Source organism: Gadus chalcogrammus, chromosome 5 (assembly GCF_026213295.1).
Source record: "Gadus chalcogrammus isolate NIFS_2021 chromosome 5, NIFS_Gcha_1.0, whole genome shotgun sequence".
NCBI lineage: Eukaryota > Metazoa > Chordata > Actinopteri > Gadiformes > Gadidae > Gadus > Gadus chalcogrammus.
In genome coordinates this window covers 9546785-9573932 of record NC_079416.1, presented here as the reverse complement: position 1 = coordinate 9573932, position 27148 = coordinate 9546785, and the positions used below count along the sequence as shown (strand labels likewise).

Sequence of the window (27148 nt, the reverse complement as noted above, 5' to 3'; positions counted from 1 at the left end):
GGCAGATAAAATAAATTGCGTAAAAACGTCAAAAAATGACCGTACATTTTCCAAGTCAATCTCCTGTCTCATAAATTCCACCCTTTAGCAGCAGCGGTGATAATTCAGACTCAGAGCACCAGGGCAGCTAGCCGAGCTACTACGGCCAGGTCTGCAGGGAGGGACACTAGCTGCTTAATTAAACCAGGATTGGTAAACCGCTGCTGGTGTCAGTGAGCAAAATGCTAGCTCACGCGTAAAGGTCAGCGTTTAATTCAGCGTGCTCGGACAGTGTGATCCTTAAGCACACCTCCCAAACCCATCAACCCCCCACCCCCCCCCCCCCCCCCCCAGTGACACCCACCCCTTCTACAGCACACGAGCGCATAGAGAAATCCAATGTCCTGCTCATTAGTGTTTAACCCTGTGGAGCAAACTTCAAACCACCCCCATGCCTTCTGTCCAATCTGTCGTGTGTTCTCTGTGTATGTGTGTTTGTGCACGTGCACATGCACGCCCTCGTCAATATCACCCACGAGGCTTCCCCAAGCCACCCACTGAGCAGAGGATTAAACATTCATGATCATGTTTATTAATGGCTAGGAGGCATCTGGGGTCCCTGAGCTGTCACATCCATGTACCGGTACCCACACACACACACACACACACGCACAGGCACGCGCACACACACACACACACACACACACACACACACACACACACACACACACACACACACACACACACACACACACACACACACACACACACACACACACACACACACACAGATGCACAGACAAAACACCCTCCAAAAGTAATGTTTCCTTCCACACACCAATTGGAGAGGAATACATCATGGTTTAACAAGCCGGCCTGCTTAGTTGCTGTTCTGCTTGCACACAAAGACGCACATAGAAACACACACACACCAACACACACACACACACACACACACACACACACACACACACACACACACACACACACACACACACACACACACACACACACACACAGATCGGTGGATGAGTCTTTCTTTGCAGCAGGCTATGCGACAATGGCAGTGGTGGGCATGGCGACGGTGGGGCTGTATCTGGGGAAGATTTAGCCCCTCCTTTAGTTAGTTATGGATCCACTCATCTGTTCAGTGGAGGAGGAACAGACTTCCTGGCTGTAATCTCCCGCCCCGCCCCCATCACTCCTACGGTTCAGGGGGTCTGAGATCTGAGCGGCTAATTGTTTATGGTGGGGGGGATGAACGTCTGCGGTGGAAGTGTCACACGGGGAGCACGTCCGCTGCACACGTGTCCCTGCCATAAAGCAAAAGGAAATGCCGCTCTTTCATTCAGCACTGGAGGAGAGGGCTATGCTCAGAAGACACAAAGCCTTCTCTCTCTCCCTCGCTCTCGCTCTCTCTCTCTCTCTCTCTCTCTCTCTCTCTTTCTCTCTCTCTCTCGTTCGCTCGCTCTCTGTCTCTCGTTGCATGGCGGGAAAATTATGCTTGTAAAGGAGACCGCCACCCACGAATTGGATAATAAATGAGCCAGGGCCCTGCCCTGTGCTGACAATGCAGTATCTCTCTCTCTCTCTCTCTCTCTCTCTCTCTCTCTCTCTCTCTCTCTCTCTCTCTCTCTCTCTCTGTTTATCTTTCCCTGTTACTATCTCTCTCTCTCTCTCCCTCTGTCTCTCGCTCTCTCTTTGTCTGTTTTTCTTTCCATTTGACTCTCTCTGACTCTTTGTCTCTTTATCTCTCTCTGTCTCTAGGTCTCTCTCTCTTCACTGTGTCTCCCTGCTTTTCTCCCAGCTGTGAGACCAGCCCTTCTACCTTTAGTTTTCCCCTTCCGTCTGAACAGAGCGTAGTGTTTCCAGACGTCCTCTGGTGAGCCGTCTGGGTAACGGAGCCTGTGGGTCGATAGAGCAGGGGGTACTAGCTGCTGCGGGGGTGGGGAGCTGCTGGATATAGGTTTTATTTCAGGGGGGGGCGGCGCTATTTTGCACATAGAGACACATGTACACACATCAACACACACACACACACACACACACACACACACACACACACACACACACACACACACACACACACACACACACACACACGTACATGTTGACCTCATGCTGTCTCTAATGAGACACCTTGTCTGGGGAGGGGGAGGGGGAGGGGGAGGGGGGAGGTGAGTGCAGGGAAATGAGAAGCATGAACTGAGCGGATGTTCACACACACACACACACACACACACACACACACACACACACACACACACACACACACACACACACACACACACACACACACACACACACACACACACACACACACACATCCATGTCCACTCCAACCCCAACACACCTCACCTATAGCACCGGGGGAGGGGGGGGGGGGGGGGTGAAAGGCTATCCTGGGCCAGACAACATGAGACTGTGGCTGTTTGTCAGATGGATTATGCTGGTGGTGGTGGTGCTGGGGAAGGGGGGTAGGTGGTCCTCTGGGGGAAGTTGGAGGGGAGGTGGTGGGGTTTGTGAGAAAAGAGAAACAGCTGGATGAATTTGTTCCTCAGAGACTGAAAACAGTCTGCCTCGGCTCCACTCATTCTATATCTTTCATTCACACACACACACACACACACATGCGCAAACGTGCGCACACACATGCAGACGCACGCATGCGCGCACATGGACACACACACACACACACGTGTGCACATACGCACACACACAGACACACACACACACACGCAAACCTGCGCACAGACAGCCACACACACACATGCATGCGCATATGAACCGTGCGCCCACTGCAGTAAAACCCCCCGATGCACTCACACACACACATAGAGTTTATAACTGCTGCCAAGAAAGGTGGGACAGATTATCCCACACACAGTCAGAGTAAGGTACCTACTGTGCCCTTCTCAAGGAGACTTTTAGACTTCACACAATCACTGTGTTATCAGCTAACACACACACACATGCTTCCATTTTGCACACACTTTTAAATAGACACAAACTCACACACACACACACTCACCTTCCACTGGGAGAGCTAATCCGATTCCATAGCCTAAATGAATGCGTCTAACATGTGACCAGCTATTTAGCGATTATTAGCTAAATAGGCTAACTGCGAATCACACACATGGGCTTTGGGACAAAGCTTTTGATTCTTGTCGAGTATGTTGACATGGAATTACAAAAATGAGCTTTGGAGTGTTGGTCTTACTACTCACCCCCGAACAGATTCAAATATTTTTTATATTAGTCTTCCTCCAGAGCTATTCTAGAACATTTCCTAAAACATCTAGGTGTGATTATATTCTCTGTCACTGTTCTTCCCTTCCCCTTAACAGTTGCCTTATAAAGTTTAGAGATAAACTTAAACGGAATTACTAGATAGCTCATTCACATTTTATAGGCACATTGTTTGCATGACTGTTTGCATTTGCATGACCTGAATACATACACTTACAAACGCACACACACACGGCCACGGACACACACACACACACACACACACACACACACACACACACACACACACACACACACACACACACACGCACTCATACACGCACATCATCATTATTAATCTGTATCCAGCTCAGTAGTGGAACACTTAAAGTGAAACTTGAAGTGTTCCCCTGCTCTCTCCTCACAAAACCCTACACACATCACAAACTTCCACACATTCTCAGGCTCCTTGCAAACAAATCAGTTGGTGTGTGTGTATGCGTGTGTGTGTGTGTGTGTGTGTGTGTGTGTGTGTGTGTGTGTGTGTGTGTGTGTGTGTGTGTGTGTGTGTGTGTGTGTGTGTGTGTGTGTGTGTGTGTGTGTGTGTGTGTATGTGTGTGTGTGTTTAGCTGTGCAAGGTAGGGTGGGGGTGTATCGTACTTCCCACCTTTAACAAGTCCTGGTTGGTCATTCATTAACGACTGTTTTTTACGGCCGAACTGGGCCAGGCTATGTCGGGACAGCGTTTTCTGTTACATGGCCACCAGTTAGCGAGGCTGATGTTGTTGTGGGAAACGGTCGCCAGAGAGGAGAGGGTGTGCTCCTCATTAGGGGAAGTGAAATGAAAAGACTTACAGTTCCTCAGCATTTAACAAGGTGGGTTTATCAGCAGCACTCGGCATCGGTGTGAAAGAACGCTTAGCCTTCAGAAAAACTAAAAGAAATACGTTTTACAGGCTGTTTAGAGCTCTTATTCAATGGGGGGACTATCTCACTGCTAATGGGAGACGTTAGAGAGGGCCATGTTTGTGTTCAAAAACAGTGCTGGGACTGACACAAGTTTCTGCTTGAAGCGTGGAAGCTTATGAAGATAGAGTTGCACAAAGTGTGTTACCGCTCACTTGCCTAGAATGACTCGAATTAATGACTTTATCGGTTTGTAACGACTGTTTTCAATTAAAATGTAAGTCAATAATTCAATCCCTCATTCTCTGATTCAAACGTGGCATTAAGACCAGGCTATTCATTAGTCCTTTCATAAGATATCCCGCTGCAGTACAAATCCCTGTCTGGCCTTAAGTGAATAACAGCATTTACCTTTATTGGAATCAGACTTAGTTTTAGGTAGTTCTTGTTAAGTTCTCCATGGCCGGTTGTTTGCTAGCAAAGTGGTCATGTGACCTGGTACGCCATGTGACATTAAGGGCTTTGAAGAGTCACGCTATTCCGTAGGTAAAAGAGGAGAAGAGGATTGTAATTTCTTCATCCTCAGCCTGACCCAAGCCCTCCTTTACGCCTTTCTCCATCCTTGTTTCATGAGCCAAAAACTTGGACAGCTTCCCGTTCTCTTTCGGGATATATTCAGCCACCTACAAACTCTCACCTTGGTCATTGTCAGACGTGACCCACATTCACTTGAATAGGTTGTAACGTGTGACGTCTCTGGCGCGCCTTAGAGCTGATATCACGCCTGGATCACCCAAACAGATTCACTGTTTGGGTGGACCCCACTGTCCTGTCCTCAGCCCAGTCCCTCGTCTTTTCACGCTGTCCTCTTGGACAGCCGTCACCTGGGATACCCTTGTGTCTGTGTCTGGTACTCCGGTGGCAGACAGATGACTGGTTCCTGGTTGCTGTTGTTACCTCTTTTTTTTTAGGAGGCAATTTTCTTGCCTGTCACAGCAGACATCCCCCTGTGTGCAGAGTCTCTCATGCGGGTTATCTTTCGCAGACAGGGCGTTTCGGGTGACAAGTTAAGTCAGGAAATTGGCTACAGTTGAGCTAGGTGATATTGAGAAAATCCATTACCGGAAAAGGGCTATATTGGACACCTCCTCGTCAGATATGGTTTTGTTGTTTGCAGCATCAACGGAACAAGTCGACTCGACAGAGGAAGCATGTTGTATTGATAGGATTACCGGCCCCTTAATGAATCACCCAGTTACATTTCTGGACTATACTAAAGCTTGTTCTTTTATATGTCATATCGATACGTCTGTCGCCCTGCATAGAGTTACGGTTCAACAGAGGGGTTGGGTTCTTTTTGCGGTACAACTGGGCTGCCACGGTTATACAATGGGGCTTGTTTGAGAACGCTCGGTCCTGTCTGGTGCTCCAACCTGTTTCTGCTGACGGTTTTGTTCTCCTTTGAACCAGGTGGCAGAGAGGGTTGGACCACCTGATGTGGAACACAATGCTCATGCCCGATCTTGGAATGTCATCTTTCCATTGAGTTTTCCCATCTACTGGAATGGATACGTGCCAATATATATATACAGGTTTTATTGTCGAGACCAAATATAATCTGTCCACAATGAATTGTGTTTAGGTAGATCAGTCTAGTAGACTACCTCACCTAAAAATGTACTCCAAATCCAGGGTTATATATTTTATGTTTAGAGCCCTGATAGACGGATATATCTAGCATCATTTCTTGGTTTCTGAACGAATGTAGACCTGGTGAATGGGTTGTTTGAGGTGAGTTGAGGCCACTCTAGGCACAGCCATGCGTCTCTCCGTGCTCTGTACTTTGGGGAGTGTGCTAAGTGAAACCTGTTGGTGGCTCTGCGTCACCAGGGTGGTGTGTGAAAGCCTTTGCAGAGCCTTGTAAGTACAGTAATAACACCTTACAAGGCTCTTTCTCTGCTCGTTCACATGGATGTTCAGTGTTTTTTGTCCCCCGTGGAGAACAACACAGTTCCCCTTTATTCCATCCATATTGTCGCTCTCTCCCTCTCTCTCACTCGCTTTCTCCCTCAAGCAAGCCCCATGTGGTCTTATTTTGATCTCTCTCTCTCTCTCTCTCTCTCTCTCTCTCTCTCTCTCTCTCTCTCTCTCTCTCTCTCTCTCTCACACACACACACTATTCCTCTCCCTCTCCCTCTCTCTCTCTCTCTCTCTCTCTCTCTCTCTCTCTCTCTCTCTCTCTCTCTCTCTCTCTATTTTCCTCTCGGCTCTCACTCTTTTCCTCTCTCTCTCTCATTCTCTTTCCCGATCTCTCTCTCACTTTTTTTTCTCTTCCTCTGTCTCTCGCAAAACCCATAGTGTCTCATCTGATCAATCTCTGTCTTGGCCTCCTCTCTCTCTCTCTCTCTCTCTCTCTCTCTCTCTCTCTCTCTCTCTCACTCTCTCTCTCTCGCTCTCTCTCTCTATCTCTCTCTCTCTCTCTCTCTCTCTCTCTCTCTCTCTCTCTCTCTCTCTCTCTCTCTCACACACACACTATTCCTCTCCCTCTCCCTCTCTCTCTCTCTCTCTCTCTCTCTCTCTCTCTCTCTCTCTCTCTCTCTCTCTCTCTCTCTCTATTTTCCTCTCGGCTCTCACTCTTTTCCTCTCTCTCTCTCATTCTCTTTCCCGATCTCTCTCTCACTTTTTTTTCTCTTCCTCTGTCTCTCGCAAAACCCATAGTGTCTCATCCTGATCAATCTCTGTCTTGGCCTCCTCTCTCTCTCTCTCTCTCTCTCTCTCTCTCTCTCTCTCTCTCTCTCTCTCTCCCGCCCTCCAACACACATCCACACCTCCTCTCTCTCGCCCTCCCGGCTGTAATGGTGCGTAGAGCTGCAGACAGGCCGTGGGTCGCTGAGAGATGGGGCCCGGCGTGGACGAGGCTGATCCATCATCACGCGTAGTTTCCCACGTCGTCGCGGCGATGAGACCTCGCGGGGAGGAAGCTAATGCGTTAGCCCGAGCGTAAAGGCGTTATCTCCGGCCTGCGGTGGAGCCCGGGGGTTTCCGTTAGAACCTCTGCGTTACACGACACGCAGCATTTCACTTGCTCAGGCGACATGGTTTAGGTCACCCATGCATGGCTCCTGTGCGTGTGGAAGCCATATATCTTATGTTTTGTTTTTGACATTTCATTTATATCGATTCTTTTATAGATTCCCCTTGGCTGTGGTGACAGGGTCAGGATATCGGACATCTTTGTATTGTTATTATTATAAGTATTACTGTGATTTTACATACAAATGTAATTCGTTTTCTCACTCAAATATTCTTATTTGCATTTACAAATAGCAGCATAAAGATGAACTGCCACAAACACACCTTCTGTTGGGTGTGTTGGGTCTCAACCCCCTGCTGTGAGGCGTAACAATGTCTCACGCTACACGCCATCCAGGTGGCTGCTACTCCCCATTGCTGACTCTTACTGGGCTCCTCCAGACAAGGAAGCGTTTGAGTATTTGTGTTGGAAGCCTGTTTATTGAACTGTTTGCAGATAATGATAAAAAGGAGATCTCTCCCTGAGTGTGGGTGGAGAAGGCTGGTTTGATTGCTCAATGTGTAACAGGTGTGCAGCCTCACCCAGACCCAGAGTCCAATCAGCCTGGCTCTGGGCCAGGTGAGGCTGCTTCAACCAGCCGTCCTCCACACACTCTACACACACGATTTCTCTGTGGTACGACTCAAGTACGATGGGCCACCAATCTATGTCTAGCGTGATAAAACATGAGACAGACCCACAGATATCAACCGTAAATATTTGTGTATATCTCCTCATGTACAATCGATGGTACACAGCATTGATCGGGCAGAGTGCGGATGTGAATGAGTGCTGGAGAGCTGTCCCTGGCCGTCGCTGAGTGGACCTCGTGACAGAGTTCAGAGGAGACGACCGCTGTGGCAAACAGGGCCCATGCCTCTTTGTCGTCATTGATTTGTCATTAGTGGGGCCCTCAGGATCCTGTACACGCCGATCACTGAAGATCAGTCACCGTCTTGTTCAATTAAAGAACGCCGCCTCCACAAACGTCATCCCCCGCCCCCCCCCGCCGGGGGTTCATAGAGGGAGATGGTGGGCTAGCTAGTGGGCAGAGAGAGAGAGAGGGGAGAGGAGAGAGAGAGAGAGAGGAGAGGCGAGGGGGAGAGAGAGAGAGAGAGAGAGAGGAGGAGGAGATGGAGCGGGGAGAGAGAGGAGCGACGGAGAGAGCGAGATGAGAGGGAGGAGAGGGAGAGAGAGTGGGGGGGGGGGGGGGGGGGGAAGGGGGAGAAGAGGGGGAAGGGGGAGAGAGGAGAGAGAGAGAGATGAGAGTAGAGAAAGAAGGAGAACGAGGACGAGCACCGATGTGATGTGAGAGAGAGGAGAGAGAGAGAGAGAGAGAGACGACAGAGGGCTCTTTGTGGCTGTCTGCAGGCGAACATGCTTCTGTGTCTGCACCTCTCTTTTGGAAACAAGTGCTCAGTTGTCCTGGGTGTGGTAGGGTCTGATTATAGTCCTGCCACCCCCCCCCTGCCCCTCCCGGCCCCCACCCTCCTCCTATCACACACACACACACACACACACACACACACACACACACACACACACACACACACACACACACACACACACACACACACACAAACACACCTTTAAACAACCCTGTCTTGGGATTAAAAATGAACCCACGTGAAAAGCAGGCAAAAAAAACAACCTGGCTATCTTCTCGGCAACCACAACACACCTACAGCCCCAGTCTGATCTGGGCTCACGGAGGAGAAGGGGGTTCTCTCACTGTGTTATACCAAGCCTGTCTTACTGCAGAAGACAGCCTGTCTCACTGTGTTAAACCAAGCCTGTCTTACTGTACAAGACTGCCTGTCTCACTGTATTAGATTAAGCATGTCTCATTGTCTCTCTTTGTTATACTAAGCCTGTCTTGCTATAGAAGACAGAGCCTGACTCACTCTGTTGTAGCAAGCCAGTCTTACTGTACAAGACAGCCCGTCTCACTGCATTAGACCTACCCTGTCTTACTGAAGAAGAGAGAGCCTGTCTCATTGTATTAAACCAAAACCTGTCTCACTGTGTTACACCAATATATATCCTATTGTAGTAGACAAACGCCTGTCTCACTGTATTACACCAATCCTGTCTTACTGTATTAGAGACAGGATTCTCTAATGCGGTAACAAGTCTGCATTAAGCCTGTATCACTCTACAAAAGCCTTTTTCACTCTGGGCCACAAAGCCTGTCTCACCTCAGCCTGTGACACAAAAGCCTTGCATGTGAGGGCTCCTTCTACCGTCCACTGGGAAGGCCGCCGCAACGCTGCCTAAGAAAGGAGCACACATGACAACTGAGCGCGGACGGATTTACGCATCGAACAGGCTAGCACCTAGCATCACCGGTAATGAGAGACTGGGATCGGATCGCAACTGTACAAAAGACAGCCTCTCCCCGAGAAGGGTGAGAAATCACTTAGCAGTCACTACCTACACCCCACCCACCCACCCACCCACCCACCCACCCACCCACCTCACACACACTCCCCTCAGCCCCCATCCTTCACCCTCCACCTCTCTCCATTTTAACACACGCTGGTATAATTACCATGACGACCTGGTTGTACTGGGGCTACTATGACTAGAACAAAGCAGCGAGGTGAGGCATAGGCTGGATGCGATAGAGAGACACAAAGGAAGAGAGAGAGAGACAGAGAGAGACAGAGAAAGAGAGAGAGAGAGAGAATAATGAATCCAAGTACCTCGCTGTGTGTGTTGCCATGTGTGTACTATGTCATCTCATTAGGTGCGTATATGTGTGTCACCTGTCCATATAGTATTCCTGCATCAGCAGAAAGAGGAATGCTGGCTGAGCATGCCATTGGGTTAGATTATTTTTCCATTCATCATTCTGCTCCCCACCACTATTGCGATTAAACTGTCGACGCGTCCTTTTTCTTTGGAACCATACTATCGTTTTGTTTTTTTTATAGTGTCCGTTACCATGTTGTTTCCCAACATAGTATGCCACCTAAGGCATAGGTCTGCCATTAGGTTTGCTTAGGCACATCCTCACCGCAACACACACAGACACACACACACACACACACACACACACACACACACACACACACACACACACACACACACACACACACACACACACCCGCACACACGCACACACACACACACACACACACACACACACACACACACACACACACACACACACACACACACACACACACACACACACACACACACACACACACACACACACACACACACGCACACACACACACGCACCATAGAAGACCGCAGCAGATCAGGGTTATCCCGCTCTATTGTCACGGGCTGACAATGGGGGTTGATGGTTAGCAGGATGTCCGATGTCTGATCTAATTAACCCCCTAATGAGAGGCACAGTGGCCAGTGCTGCTGGGGGCTATCAGGTGAAAGGCACACCCACACACACCCTCCATTTGTCCATAATTATCCAGAATACTGTTCCACCATATTCAATTTGACAAGATAACACTGGCTGGTGGATCTGTGCCAAACTATTCTACAGTATTTCTTATTGCCAGACATAACTGGCTATGTTGCCAACGTACATCTGTTTTCTAATTTTTTTAACGAAACATGACAGACATAACACAAAGAAACAGCGCCATAAAGATGTGTTTCGACTACATGATGACAGCTCACATAAATATTGAACGGTACAGCTATAACGCAGCATAAACAAGTCGGAAAATACAAGGAAAATGAATCAGTAAATATAATACAGTGCACACATTCACACAGGCGACTTTATTACTGGATCAATAGTCCTGACTTAATACCATGCTCTCAGACTCTCTGATCTTTACAGTAATCCAGCACAGGTCCCCATGCTGTATCAAAGGCTTTTCTGCTTCCACTGATTTTCAATTTAAGCTTCCCCACGTGGACGGTTTCGGCCAGCTCCCTCACCGGCATGTTTGCAGAGCCTCAGTTTTCCAAAATTTCTATCCCTTTTTTGGCTGATACAGATTCCTGATACACTGGCCATTTGTCTCTCCCCTGGATTTGGCATAATGTCCACCGCGAATCCAAAAATGGCTCCTAGTGAGTCAGGCCCCCACAAATCATCAAATGCCTTGGAGATCAAGTCGAATAAAGAGGTCCAGAATTGGCTTTGGGGCAGAATTAACGAGCCGTTTGGATGCATTTTGCTTACTTGAACCTTTGAATAGTGCAGCCTATGTATGTCATTCAATTGTAGATTGGTACATTGTAAATTGTAGAATGACTTTATATCCTTCAGAGACAATAGAGTTCAACTCGTTTTGGTATGCGGTAGCCATATGGGCCTGTTCTAGTGGAGACTATGGGTCTTCTATCTCTTTTAACCTGCGTTCCACCTGTTTCTTACTACTTGCTACGCTGAGATAATGCTAACTCCAAGCAAAGCCTTGATGGCGAAGGTTTTGTTGTCAACTATTTCACCTTGTGTGTACTATGGAAGGACTAAATGACAACATGACCCTAAAGTATTAAAGTAGAGACACTGTACCCATGTTCAAACGCTATACTCGACACCCTAGTATAGCCAATCCTCTCTTACGTGCTAAGGAGCCATTACTCAAGGTGTAGCCTACTGCTAAAGGCTCTGCAGGGGGGGGGGTACAGGTCTACTGTGGAGCTAGCAGGGTGATACAGTATGTGGCTGCTGCTACTAATTCAATGTAGAGAGATAGCATCTTTGTTCAGGCCCGGTGACAACACCTGAAAAGAGGCTGATATGCAGATTAGACCGGGCTGGGAGACAAGATGCACGACGCACCAGAATGTAACACAACAAGAATTACAATGCAGGGAGGAGATTGATCAGTATGTTTATTCGATTGCCCATGTGAAGGTACAGGACAGGTTGACCTGGATTGAAAGATATGTGGTTCTCCAAATTAAGTTCAATTAAATTCAAACTGCTTTATTGGCATGTGAAATGTACAATTGCATTGCTAAAGCACATGAAGCATACAAAAAAAAGAAAAAAAAAATGAGATTAAAAAAGAAACGATGCAAAAACAAACTATAGAGTTAAGAAAAAAATTAAAAACGTATACGGACATTATTTAGGTTTCCCTGGAAAGTTAACTAAAGATAAAATAAAATAAAAACTATTTTATTATTTTAAAGGTAAAATAACGCCAGATTTGAGAAGAATCTACGCTCGGGACATTTAAACGGCTCCGTGATTCCTGAGTCTTTTGGAAGGAGGAGTTTAACCCCACATTGTCTGGGAAGAGCCCACAGGGTCTGGCGCCGCGTCCGGGGAACACCGCTCCGCTCTACTCCAAAATATTCGCGTAAACCTTACAGAAATACATACACGGGATTCAAAAGAAACTGGAAAACAACGAGTCAAACTTGGCGATTTCGACAGAAAATCGGGACGTTAACCGGTAGGTGCTCGCTCGGTATAACTTGTTTTAGTCAAATCAAAGAAGCGTCTCTACATGTGTGTGTGAGTGTGTGTGTGTGTGTGTGTGTGTGTGTGTGTGTGTGTGTGTGTGTGTGTGTGTGTGTGTGTGGATTCTGAATGTTGTCAGTGTGCGTATTGATTCAGAGTGTGTGTGAATTCTGAAACAGGTATTTTAACAACGTGTATTAAAAACGTTCGCTTTATATATTTTCCTGGAGAAGAAAAGTTAGTATTAATGAACAAATGAATTTCATTGTATTTCGATGTCCATTAAGTTGCAGCAGAGCGTGCACGTTAACGCAATTTTTTAAAAGTGAGAAGAAGGAACAAATTTGAATGAAATTGCATGGAAAATAACCTGGTCGGCTTTAATGAGCTTAGAATACCCATACAACTATGTGCACTCTGGCCTATTGTAAAACAAATAGCGAGGCATTTTAAGGGGGTCCCCCTCACACTCAAGAAAAGATAGACCGCGACGAGATGAACGCCTTTGTAGTCTTTATCATCTGACATTAAATATGACCGTGGTCATAAATCTCTCAGACTTTACTTGGTAAATAGATTTTTTTTCAATGTTTTGTGTGTAATGTGCCCTTCCTCCGTCTACGGACGTCCATCATAATATCACATAACTCCAACCACCCTTTGAGGATACTAATTCAAAGCGCGCCAGTGTTGAATTATTTAGTTTTCATTCTGGTACTGACACAATGGATCAATGCAAGTACACCTAGTGAAACTCATTAATAGTGTATAGATGTCCAACACGTTGTACGCGGCAGGGATAGGCAGGTTGTTATTGTACTCCTTTTTTAATACAGATTTATGAGTCTGGAGAAGTGCAGTAATGGACGTTCCAGTAAATGTTGGGGTGTGTTCTGCTGATGTTACTTAAGGGGTGATTTAACTCCTGGGCCTCCTTTTGCTGTGTGTTGGTGGGAGTGCTGTAGCTGTCTGCTAAGGTGGAGGGCCTCTCTTGCTACACAGAGACAACAAAAGGGCCCCAGGAACCCCCTGGGGTTAAGGGCCTGGCGAGAGCAAACAAGAGTCCGGGAAACGGGGAGGAAGGACCATGGCATGCCTTTTGGCTTCCATTGCCCCGTTCCCTGGTAACCACCAGCCCCGCCCTGAAATACAATTTTGACGGTTCATCTTGCCCGACACCCCCTAATAAAATCACAAGCTAATGTTTGACCTGGCGAGTACCCGGCCAGCCTGGTCATTTATCAGTCTAAGGACTGTTTAGAGCCTGGGTATAATTCGTGATTACAGACAGAACTTTAGGAACAAGATTAACTTTTACAACTCTGTCAACACTGCAGTGTATAAAGCATACAATGGCAATAGCCATTATTAAAGATTCTGGAACAATGATCATTTTTGTTTTGCAAAGAAGGCAAGGAATAGTTGAAGAGGTCTGCACAAGTATGTGTGATGTTTATTTATATGAATAGAGGGGTATGTTTTGTTTGGCTTGTGTAATGACCGGCCCGTTTTGCCTCCAATATGTGAGCCCTGTTCTTTGAAAACAACTGCTTCTATCAGGGTCGGTTGGAGGGCATGCAGCAGCATACATGCCTTGGTCTCTGTGGTTCTGCCTCCTATTCTCCTTCAAAATGCACGACCACGAGGAACGTTCTGTTTTCAATTCTTTGTTTTCTGACTCGGCTGAGATGAGGGCTTGGGGGGGAAAGACTGAGCCGACTAGACTGCCCAGAGTTGTCAGTAAGCAGACAGCGTACGTTTACCTTCTCGTGTGGATGTTGGCTTTTGGCTGTCTATTTAAGTTTGTTTACCAGTGGCACAATACGTTCGGTGTTGACTCTGATAATGCTCCTCTCAGGGAAATTGTTAATTACAGTTCTGCAAATCATCACACCTCTAATTCTGCGCGAGGGTCTTTCGTAACTTTAATCAGTTGGCAAGAGATAACAGTTTATTATTTGGTTCATGTTGCTTAACATCATTCATGGCCATCAGAGACATTTGGATAAGCAAATACATTTAAGTTGAAGGGAAAGTTATGTTTCTCTGTATTGTGTGACTACAAGCCAAGTACAGCCAGGGGCCTCGAATTGTTCTGCTCCCCGGCCCCGTGTGAAAACAGTGCGGTAATATCTGTCATCGTTAATTCTGAAGTGCAAGCGCACTAGCGGAGAAACGCCAATGTTTCACGTCTTCTCTCCGGCACATTATTCTCCATATAAGGTGGCGCATGCGTGGGATCAGCCAAGGATAACATCTGGGCTCATTGTCACATTCCGTAAGTAGGGAACAAGGCTTTTATAATGTCTCTGGGTGGAGAGGTTCTGCAGAGGGGGGGGGGGGTCCACATCGCTGACTAGGCACTGCACTGTTGTCCCACCAGCCTCCGCTAGCCGTAGTCTGCAGAGCTGTCTCGATTGGGCTGTCGATTTCTTACAGTATTGTTCTTTGTTTTGTCTATGATGCAGTTTCTATTATTTTCAAGTATTAGTTCCTCAGGTTCTTTCACCATGCTCAAGTTTTCCTGCTAGCCTACCGTCTATCTAGCCAGGCCGACGGCTGTTTGTGTGTTTCTATTTTGTTACAGCTGTGGCTGGGATTGTATTTTTGGTTGTTTGGAGTGTGCTTATGGCACTATGGGCGGCGATGTCTGGAGTAGCGTCTATAAAAAGAAGGTGAAGGCATAGCCGGGCTGCTGACAGCCTCCTGGCCGCCTCTACTTCTCACTGGCAACCACAGTGTGTGTGTCAGTGTGTGTGTGTGTGTGTGTCAGTGTGTGTGTCTGTGTGTGTGTGTCAGTGAATTCTGAGATATACCGTTATCCAGCATGCCCTCCTGGCACACGTTTTGGTGAGGCCACTTCTGCTCCTGTACTTTTGTCTCTTTATAGCGGCTCCTGGGCCAGAAACAAAGATATATTGAACCCCAGAAAAAGCCGCCAAAGGAGTCCATACTGCATAATTCATCGGTGGTGAATTTAGAAGAACATCCACTTTTATTTGTTCAGTGAGCGGCACTAATCTGAACCACACAAGACAGCTGATGTGCTTTGGTGCACAAAAACAGAAAACCCCGCTCCTGCCCGAAGGCGTAGCCTGGACCCTGTTTGTGACGGAGCTGATATGCTCACGCACGTTCAGCCTGTAGTCACCCCTTTTAAACAGACACAAACCCGGGCGGGCTGTGCATGGAGATTAATGCTCTGGTCCTAATTAAATTGTGTTTCCTTTGAGGGGGGGTGGTCACGTATCGCCGAACGCCCTGTGTGGTTTGGTGCAGAAAACAAAGATTAAATGGCAGAGGTGAGCTTAACCGACGGGCTCACCGGCCAGCAGCAGCCCTACCAAGCGAGAGATTGCAGAGAGAGCAGGTGAACAGGGGGAGGAAGGGAGGCGTTGGAGTGCTGCCAGGCTGCTGGGTTTCATGGGTTGGGCTCCTGTTAACCCCCCGCGAAGCGACCGGTCGGCACATAGACCCCGGAGGTCTTCCATGCACCAGGCACATGTGTGTAGGCTAACAGACGTGCGCTAACCTAACCGGCAATGAGCATTACCATCATCAGGCCGTATAAATCACACGGTTACTAGGAGACGGGACATTACCGGTACCCATGGTAACAATTTCGCTGGATGCAATAATCGTGAATGGCTGACAATGTATAATAATTCAGTCTGGTAAAGGTGCCGCCTCAGTAGAATTCACATGATTGATGAGTTGTTGGATGGACACCCCACAGTACGTTAATTCAGATGTATGAACAATGGAATGGAATAGAATATAATTATTCTCCCTGCGCCTCCGTTGATCAACATGACGCCTGGCATTTTGACAAGCAAGAAGCATTATTATTATTATTTTGTAGCCTAGGGATGCGTGTCTGTGTGTCTGTCTGATCCTTTATGCTCAAAGCAAATTCTCCTTGGTACATTATCTCCTCTTTGCTTATCCCTGATGAGCCTTTGATTATGAGCAAGAGCCGGACGGAGTCAAGTTGCGTCTCGCTTGACATGCTGCATGCTATTCACATGGGTATGCACTTAAAAAACCCAAAAAACACAAGTCACTATGCATCTGTGTAATTCCTTTTTAAAGTAAAAATGTTCAGCACATGTAGTGCCGTGACACAAGACGACCAAACGTCTGCATTGATGTGAAAGACAATCAAATCAATGTTCTCTCTCGGCTCGGAGCGCACACTTACAAGTCAAGCAAAACAACAATAGTAATTGTGATTGATCTCCGCTACTTCCACGAGTCCAGTAGCCATAAGGTCCCACTTACAACCGAGCGCCTATTGGTAAGGCAAACACAGCTGGTGCTGCAGGCGGACGCCTCGTACCCTGGGCTCTCCTGGTGCCTCCATGTGTCCTGCATTGTTCCCATTGATGGATGGAGGATGTGCTAGGTACACATTTACTGCACATGCAGCCCACCTGCTCACTGGTGTAGGGCGGGGCCAGAATGGACTCCCGCCTTTGTATCTTTGTGAGATGGGTTTGTTAAACAATGCTGGGGATCACGTTCAAAAGAGGGCTAATGCAAGGACGGTCTTAACCGCACAGACCTGTTTTCCCCAGCTATCCTGGTATTCATACATTTGAATCCCGAAAAGGCTGCTTTATTGATAGCAGCTCTTGGGTTTAGCCTTGGAGACGTCGTCTGGTGAGTTCTTCTCTGGATGTAGTAAGTCCTTGTGGGACTTGCTGCTACACGCAAAAGGCTTTAGTGGTTTGTTTGTTTTGTTTGGGCAGAAGTTACATGAGGTTTATCAGTGGTACGTTAAGGTGCATTTGCTGGCTCATTACTCGGCCCTCTCACTCCCGCCCCATTTGAGAGCCGGCGATGTTTGATCTCCAGGCAAGATAAGCCCTTTCCTCCACCACCACTCCGACCCCCAGTCTTGTCATGTTGATTCAGTCGCTTGGCACCCGGCCCGGGTAAACAAAGTCCGCCTCCAGATTGCTTGGGGTCACCGGCCGTTCTGGCACCCTCACACTGCACACGCTCAATCAAAGCTCTTTGAGGTTTGCTCTTTCGTTTATTATTGAAAAGAAGCTCTTCCTAAACGGGGCCGATGTGTCCAAATCACTCCCTTCCCGGAGTCATATCATCTCTCTTGGCGTGGATGCTTGGCTGGCCAGCAGGGGAACGGGGAAACCCCAGTGAAAGACCTCGGAACATGAAGCGCATCACTTCAGGAGAAGCAAACCGCTGCGGACACGTCGAGCTGTGTGGCGCCGTCGAGTCAAACCCCAAACCTCTTTTGGTGGTGGCAGTCTGGCCTGGCTATTTTCTTTTTTTTACATCCCACTCTGCTTTACATATAATGGAAATACTGGTTGGAGTCGGGTTACGAAGTCTGTTGGGCATCACTATGCATCTCTTCTTCAGTCAGCTCGTAGAGAGAGCCAAGTGGGTCGCTGGCCAGGCCACAGTTGGATAATGTGTGTGGGCTTTTGTATTTTACAATCCCCTCCGTATCGTCTTCGCTTTCTACGTCTCTCTATGCCTCGTATTGTGTTTCCGTGTCGCCCAGAAAGTCCCAGTTCCACCACTTAACACACACACACACACACACACACACACACACACACACACACACACACACACACACACACACACACACACACACACACACACACACACACACACACACACACACACACACACACACTCCTCTCCACCCTCTCCTCTCCAATCTACCCATGCCAAGACAGACATCATATCAGGGTAGTGGAGCCCACCGCTAGGGGTTCACACTTTCTTCCCGGCACAGGAGGAGAGCTGCTCGAGCTCTAGTGCTCAACCAGATCTCCATGCCACCCAGGCCGGCTTCAAAACCCTCAAACGGCCTGGATTTCCTTGGTTCGGAGTGTACTCCTGCAATGGGAAAATCCTTTCATAACCTCTCTCCTCCTCAGGCAGGATCTTGTTGTAGTTGGGTGGCTGTGTTGAGGCCTATGATTTGTGTCAATTGGAAGTGTTTACTGTGTCCAAAGATTGCTTTAAGACTTTTGTGGTCTATCTTGACTTGGTCCATAGTTTTAACCACCCATTTGGTTTCTGTGCGATATAACTAAAGCCCCTATTGAAGTGCCCATGGCTTTGTCCCTCCTCGACTGCACAAGCAGGACGACGGAGATGCCATTAGTGCAAAGTTGAGTGTGTAGATTTCAACGCTATCCAAGAGATTATGCAAAGCACCGGTTTCTGCTCACTCAACTTGTAGCAACCTGGGAAAGTCCTGCAATATTGATGCTTATCGGTCAGCAGGTGACGGCTGAACAAATGTCCCCGTTGCTTATCCCATAAGGCTGAATGTTTTAAAGTTTGAGTAGTCTGGCCAGGGTGAGCTCACCAGTGTGTCGGGAGAGTTTTATTTTTGGTAAAGGTTATTCCTCACAAAGGCTCAGTCAGAGGTTGATGAACTTTGGTGTGTGTGTGTGTGTGTGTGTGTGTGTGTGTGTGTGTGTGTGTGTGTGTGTGTGTGTGTGTGTGTGTGTGTGTGTGTGTGTGTGTGTGTGTGTGTGTGTGTGTGTGTGTGTGTGTGTGTGTGTGTGTGTGTGTGTGTGTGTGTGTGGCTGGCTAATAATAGCAGTTGACATTCAGCCATCTTCGGAGAACCCGACTCCCTGCGCTCCCCCTTCTCCCTCCGTGTCCACGTTGGAACGGCGCTGGAAGCAAAACAACAGGACGGCGTGTTTTATAGACTCCCGTTGCTCGCCCCTCTACTCCATTTGAGCAGGAATTCCGGAAACCTCCTGAACCGTCCCATTGGAAGTGACTAGGCTTACATGATGTATAGACCCCCCCCCCCCCCCCCCCAAAACCACCACTACCCCCAACCCTCACTGCAGCCTAGCCCCGACACTCAATACCCGTAGGATTAGTAGCTTTGGCACTTCTGTCACCTTCCCCTCCCAACTTTAGTGGTTTTGCAACAGGAGCTCTATTGGCTGGTCTGCAGGGGAGGGGGTGGAAGGCTGTGTCTGATATGTTGGGGTTTAGGCTGGCTCTCCGTGGGGGGGAGGGAAAAGGAAGCCGTGACTCACTATAAGGGGGAAACAACACACTCATCCAATTTGTAGTTGAACAACTGGTGTTTGTGTGAGCGCGTGTGTACGTGTGTGGATAGCCTGCGTGATCGCGTCACCGCTGGGGAACGTAGGGATGGGGGGGGGGGAGGGCTCTGTCGGACACATGTTGCGTGGCATCAGGCTAACTTCTGCCTGCATTCCATCTCGGCCCGATAATGGGCTCTGTGTGTCTAAGGGTAGTGCGGTCCCATGACCCTCAGCCTCTGTGTTGATGGAATAGCCCTGTGGGGAAGCGGCTGTCGCTTTGCAGAGGTCTGAACTCTCATTCTCCCTTCTTTTCCACTTGAATCGCCTGATCGAACAGTAGGAATCCAAACCGGCTGGTCTACTGAGGAGAGACAATAAAACATATCTCCTGTTTTACACATGTAGGTTTAAAGTAGTCTGAATGAATGATATATTCTCATTATATCCGGTACAATGTCATTTTACATGGATAAAAGATATATGTACGGCGGGAACACACTGGGGGAACTATTCAGTAAAAACAAGGAACACGCCACAAAATAAGATCTTGGCCGTTTCGAAGCTGTGATATTGTGTTGCACTTTCTGTCTGAGAGTTTCCGCCCAAGCAATCCTAATATTTCCTTCCAGTCCTCCTGAACTCGGCGCGGCACTCCTCCCGGTAATGGAGGGGTGCGTGTGCGTCGGCAGCAGTGAGCCCTGCGGTCAGCTCGCGTGGACCAGACGGCCTCCCTGGAAACGTGTGGGCGTGTTCTTTATCATTATCGTGACATTTTACATCATGGAGGTTAGCGCTGCCATTACCACCGCGCCGCAGCTATTAATAACACGGTAAATGAGAGCCAAAAAGAGGGCCCGCTCCGCGCCTTGCTGCTGGAAAACCGGGCGTACACTCAGCCATGTGATATCATCAGACGTCTTGGTCATTAAGTACTCCTTTCTCTCCCCGGCTCCTCACACGGCTTCCTCGCTTTTCATGAGTCATGCAGTCCTCCCTCTTTGAAGAAAGAAAAACCCTGTATTTTTCTTTGGGCTGGTGCGGCTCATTTGGCTATTGCCAATCTCTAATTGGATATGGACTGATCTCCCCCCCCCCCAGACACTTTTATGAGCGAAACAGGCGTTGTTGTGTAGTCTCGCTTGTAGCCCAGGGGCTTAAATAGCTTGGATCCATTCCTTTCTAAGCCCACCGCGGATCAGAAGCTAAAGGGTCGTGAACAAACACCCCCTCTTGTCCTCTCATAATGGAGCCGCTTGACCCTCGGTGACCTCTGCTGGTTAGAGCATCTGCCTGTCGATTTCATCCGGCCCGCCCTATGGGAACCAGCAGGATGTTCCGGAGATGTAATTTGATTGGTTGATTTGGTGCAGTACTTTTTTCCTTGATGAGTGGTTTTGTTGCTGGGTGAATGTAATCGTATTCAACCTCAAGGCTCTAAGATTCGCCATGTGCATGCTTCACTAATTTGTTGCTGAGGTTTATGCATGCGAAGGCAGGCCACTTATGCATGCAGAGAGGAGGCGGATCAACCCAATGAGCCTGATGCTTATTGGCGTTTTTCCGAGCTGTATGTGTCGATAATGACTGCGGCGGAGGGTGGAATTGAATCATTTTGCTGAAGGGGGGCTACTGTTATGCAACATGATCTGCTATCACTGTACCCGCATCTTTGGCCAGGCCCGGGCTAGCCTAGCCTCATTCTTTGCCATTATGTCCGATCGATGCCCAACTGGGCCAGTCACCAGGTGACCAGCTTTGAGAAACAACATTCCTGTTTGAACAAAGGATTGAATGATAAGGACCAGAATAGGGTCAAGCTTATTTATTTTCATAGGTTTATCGTAAGTCTGGTTGGGTTAGTGCACATGCCTCTCATTCTCTCGTGACATGAGAAAATAGTTTGAATTGACTACCCCCCCCCCCCCACACCCCGCCCCCCGCCCTATTTGCACAGTTTGATGCTTTGAGGAACCCCAGTTACACATTAAAGCCATCCCATTTAAAGCAGTAATCTTGCCCAGACTCCTTCAATAAACAAATTTTATGTATAATTCATGGCAAAACTTTAATAACCAAACTGCTCAAAGGACTGAAAACACACACACACAACCGCTTAGTTTCCCACCCGTATTCTTCTGACCTACTCTCGTAGAGAGGGAAAGAGGAAGAAAGAGAGGGAGATATGCAAACCAACAACAGGTGCTAAGCCCTCCCCCCGGGGATTTCATTGTCAAAACAGCCTCATCACTGCTCGGTCAGTAATAAAGCTCCTTTAAGCAAACACACTCTCCCGAGCCCCGGCACCCCATGAAACTAACAGTCGCTAAACAGTTTCATGTGCCCAGCTGCGCGCTGGTTTATGACCTGCTAGCATGGAGTGGGATGAAGGCCCCATCAAGGTGGGTGTAAATGTGGTCCGCATTTTGCATCATGTATCTCAAGACGGTGTGGTCTTTCCTTACGAGAAAGACCACCATATAAGGTGTGTGTGTGTGTGTGTGTGTGTGTGTGTGTGTGTGTGTGTGTGTGTGTGTGTGTGTGTGTGTGTGTGTGTGTGTGTGTGTGTGTGTGTGTGTGTGTGTGTGTGTGTGTGTGTGTGTGTGTGTGTGTGTGTCCTTCCTTGAATTTAGTTTGTATGCACAACACGCGTGGTGTGCATAATCACATTTGTCGTGTATAACACCGAGTTTGTGCTGGGGGTGTGTGTGTGTAACGTAAGACCTCCAAAGCTGGAGTGACCCCGTCACTCTGTCTCGCTGTCGCCAAGCCTTTTACCGATCAGCCTCAGACACTGAGCGTGCAGAATAATACCCAAGTGCTCTCCGAGGCTAGGTCAATAGTCAGCTGCAGGTTAGACACCGAAGTGGTGGCAATAAGGGGTGCTGTAATAAGGGGCTGGGTTTGTAATAAACATGTAGATAATCCATAATTGGTTTGGTACTTTGGGAGTGAACACTTTTTGATAAGATGTACATGTATTATGTAAGCTTGTTCAGTGAAAGCCGAGTTGTTTTTTATGTCTGCCTTTGGTGCAGCTGTTGCCATTCTTCCTGAGTGGGGGTTGTTCTGTGAGTCACAAAAGGATGTTACAGCATTCGGCATTGAGACTAGCATTAACCCTCCTATCGTGCATTTAAATTAAACTGTTTTATATTAAAAGGTTACCGGGATGTACTGTGTTTTGCAAACGGCATTGCTGCCACCCACGCACACTGTGTCTTACTACAAGCAGAATGTGCTTTCACAGGATTTTGTACAGGTCTGCATCCACACACAGTACACATGTAGTAGATGAAGGTGGGACACCTGGCTAACGCAAACACAAAGGTACAGCCCGAGTGTAGATTGAATCTGCTCCATGGTTTATTCAGTGGCGGCGACTGTGGCCCCGTGTTTACACTCCTCTCACGGAGGTCCTGCCACCTAGGCTGCTGACCCTAACCCCCCCCCCCCCCCCCCGGACCACCTTCCACACCCTTACTATCAGACATGCTCTCCTCAACGACAGAGGAGAATGGGCTGGCTCCAGTCCCAGGGAACCAAGGCCTTACCGCATTAAAATGCCACGCTGTCTGCCGATACATAAAGGGTAACCACTTCATTGCTCACTACACTTGCTGATGCCATAGCAATAGCATGGTCGCTCTCCTTTTTGATGGTTTTCTAGGGACACAACGACATTTGCGAAATGTTCCGAACAGTGAATCGGTGAAAAGGTTTCCTTGTAAGCCCTCGACAAAGGGAGTCCTTAGGAAGCTGCCAGCAGGGTGAAAGCAAGGCTCCAGTGTCAAGTGTAATTACCTCGGTTAATGGCCCCTTAATAGCTAGCTTAGTCCTGCTTCTATTGTTCCTCCCTGGCTTAACCTTGACCAGGACGGGCAAACCAACCGGGCGAGTCTAGGCGAAGGGAATATCTGCAAGGCACCGTATTGGCGTCAGCTTCACTCCTTGCTTTAAGGGTCTTGGTGGACGTGACGGTGACCAATTAGAGGTTATTGGAATGCAGACTTTGCACAAAATGGATGATCTCTGACCTCAACCATCTCTTTAGTTTGTTATTGCAGCCTGCTTCATCATTTTGCCTTTGACGTTTTATTTGGTTTTTCTAGGTGCACACCTTATTTGTGTATCTGACTCTGTTATAACCCCAGGGGCTCTATGATCATGCCAGGTAATTTGATCACAAGGAACTGAATGATTGAGGGCATTTCAGGCATTATGCCGGCTCCTAAAATGTAATAAAAATGTCAGATCGTTTGCAATGCACCCGGCGTAGAGTGCTAATGTTTGAATTACCATAACCATTAGAAACGGCTTGTCCTCTGGCTTTTTTCTGCTCAGCATGATCCATCAACCCACACTGCCGAAGATGCCTCGTGCAGTTAGAGGCCCGGAGTGGGGGAGAAAAACTGGATCCAGGGTGTCGGGTGATGTTGTGTCTCTAGATAGAGGACTCCCCCCTCTGGGGAGGGTTACAGAGGCATTCCCCACATAGGCGTCAGAGCTCCTAAAGAATTCAGATGGGATGTCTCTGGCACTGATCGATGGGTTCTGGGGTGAGGGGGGCAGTGCACACACACTTAGCATCTGGATGCAGACAGTTGGGCTCTACCCGTCTGCATTATTTGCCCGGGTGTCAGGTGCTTGTTTATTGGAGTGTGTGTGTGTGTGTGTATTTTCCAAAAGTTTATTTTCCAAAAATAACTTTTTACAATTAGATCCTTTTTCAGAATAGAAAAGCATTTAACCTGACCATTCCCTGCACAAAGAACTAATTGCTAAATTTCCATAATAATGTGATAATCATTTCTTTATTTGGCAGATGTGTAGACTGTGCACTGACCGCACCTGAAGGATGGGTCCTGAAGGATGGGTTTTATTTGCGCATTCCTGGGTTATTTACGCACACACGCTTGTGCGCATGCACTCGTGGATCCGTCTCTCTCCCGACCCTCCCCCCCCCCCTCTCCCACACCAGAACATCATTGTTTTACCCCAATCCTCAAGTGAATTTCATTGACCGCCAGCCACCCGTTCCGTGTCCCCGACATTGGGCCCCTGCCAGTCAATTTCCCCTGATGGATCACCTCGGGGAGCCTAGAGTGGGGCCCAGCTCCTCCAGTTGCCGCACACTACAGAGAGGGTATTGCCATGGTAATGAGGGAGCGAGTCTTAAGCTGATGGCATTAATCAGCAGGGATCACTGTGACCAGCCTGATGACAGTTTGGGCCCCTGAACACAGCGGGCAGCCGCAGTGGAGTTCAACCTCTGGGACAATGCCGTCCGTCCAACAGAACTGGGAGACAGATCCAACACCGGTGAACTCTGCAGGGGGAATTACATGCTCGGTCGTACAAATTCAATGTATGACTTTTGAAATCTCAATCAATTACAAAGTTAATCACTTCATTTTAGGCTTAATCACTTCATTTAAGTATCTCGGTGAATATCTTGACTCAAATGACACCTTGCGCTTTTCTCTAGATAGGAATTTTTCCTTTATTATTTCTTGTCCGAGCAGAGCTCTCCTTTACATCCTCTGTTAAGCCCCTACATGTGGTTTTACCGTTTCCTGGGATCAGTTTGTTTCTTTTCACACAGAGCTGCTTCAGCTGTGGTGAGGTCTGCATTGGTTCTGCTCTGTGAATCATGGGGATTTGGTAATGCGTCAGTAAATGTGGCCCTGCTATTTGGGGTTTGGCCAGTTTGCACACCTATTAGTTGCTGCGTCAGGTTTCATAGAGAATCCATCCATGTGGAATGTTGAAACCTCTCTTCTCGACGTTAGTCTCTCAGTCTTGAGTTGCAGAGAACCGTCAATCTTCAAATTACACACTTGGGTAAAAATAATAATGGATCCTGTTTATCTTCCTAGATACACTGGAAGGGTCTTTGTTTGTGGAAAAATTAGAGCTGTTCTTGGTTCCTAACCTGGGGTCTCGACCCCCACTAGTGGTGGCTGAAGTCAAATGATGCTGGATCTTTTTCCTATTGGTGAACACATATTAGTGAAGCTATATTTCACATTTTTATTGCATCAGATATCCTATGTAAAAGCCCTGATCAGGTGCATGTATAACGGTATGCAGAAATGCTTGTATATTATCTCTGATGCAAGTTAAGGCTTTCTAGCCAGGCTTCATGATTGATATGGTACAGCTTTTGTGTGTGTGAGAGTGGGCGGAAGAGAGAGGTCATCTAAACAGCTGGGAAACTGCAGGTGCATATTGGCATTCCTTCAGCTTTTCCCCCAATTAAGCAGCTTAATGAACGGAAGGATCGTTTTCGGGTTGGGATCGCACACACACACTCACACTCACACTCACACTCATGCACTTGCTTACACAGCGTGGTTTTCAACCATGGCCAGTTATTCTTCTAGCATATTTTCTGATTTATGTATCCACACCATAATGGGACCAAGTACATGCGCACACACGCACTGCACTAAAAGGGTCATCCATTTCTGGCCATGTCGACGCTGAGCTGGTGAGATGGAAAACATTGGTCAAAAGTTTTCCATCCAAACTTACATTTTCATTAGCACAACTCTCAATCCAAACTGAAACTGGTCTTTTTGCATCGTCAGTTCAGATGTCTTCTTATGTATATGGGTAGGATTCGTTGGTAGTTTAAAGTCAAATATTAAATGAAAGACATGACGGATTCATGGGTAGGCCACACTATTTGCGGCGTATTGAACTTCATGTACTTAATATTGCCGTATAAACATTTATCAATATGTGGGGGGGGGGGGGTGGGGTAAAGGCTGGGATTGATGAATTAAAGCTTTGGATTAGAGCGCTAATGTGCTTGTCTCCCACCCCAGTATTTTCTGCAAATTCAGCAAGTACTCTAGGCCCGGGCTAATAATGCAAAGCTAAGGTTCACACGTTGACCCTTGTTTTAAAGATCAGGCAGGATCTATAGCCAATTTTAAGAAGTTAAAACTTGGCAGACAGTTATTCCATCCACCGCGCCTATGCAGAGCCGCTCCACTTGTAATTTCCCTCCAGGTTTGCGTGATCCAAATTTTGAGGCATTGCGGAGCAGCCGTCTGTGCTAAAATCGTCAATTAAGCTCATTTTATTCCCCGCTACTGGAAGCTATGTTTACAAATCTCTGGCTCCCACTGTGCATGTGCGGCTTATGTCCCTCGAGAGCAGAATGATCAATGCAGTCAACTCTTCAACAGCCCCTGGCTACAACAATAGATGTGTCACACTGTTTAGGAGGGGGACAGAATGCTCTGGCATACTTGATGGTGAGGAGAATATTCTGCCCATTTTATTTTGCTCTGTCTGTCCCTCCCTCCCCGTCTAGCTCTAATCCCAGCTAGGTTCCACAGGATATTCTTGGAGTCAAAACAAGCTAGTTTCGATTTGAAGGGCTGGTCTGTTGAGGTTATGTTGATTTTTAAATAAAGCCTTTTTCCCTGTTCACTACTCATTAACATATACCAACCTACTCTGAACATGAATGGGGTCCATTGA

The 27148-nt window shown here is 47.7% G+C and overlaps 1 protein-coding gene across 2 annotated transcripts in view; it reads left to right on the top strand.

The window, feature by feature from the left end:
- tiam2a (TIAM Rac1 associated GEF 2a) overlaps window positions 1–27148 on the top strand; it is a 93302-nt gene that overhangs the window by 8631 nt on the left and 57523 nt on the right. Inside the window, exon 1 of one of the 2 annotated variants that reach the window (XM_056590276.1) lies at window positions 10473–12582. The exons of the other annotated variant lie outside the window; for it this stretch is intronic. The gene's annotated coding sequence lies outside the window, so the exon portion shown is untranslated. Of the gene's footprint in view, window positions 1–10472; window positions 12583–27148 lie in introns of those variants that run through there. 2 annotated transcript variants of the gene reach the window in all.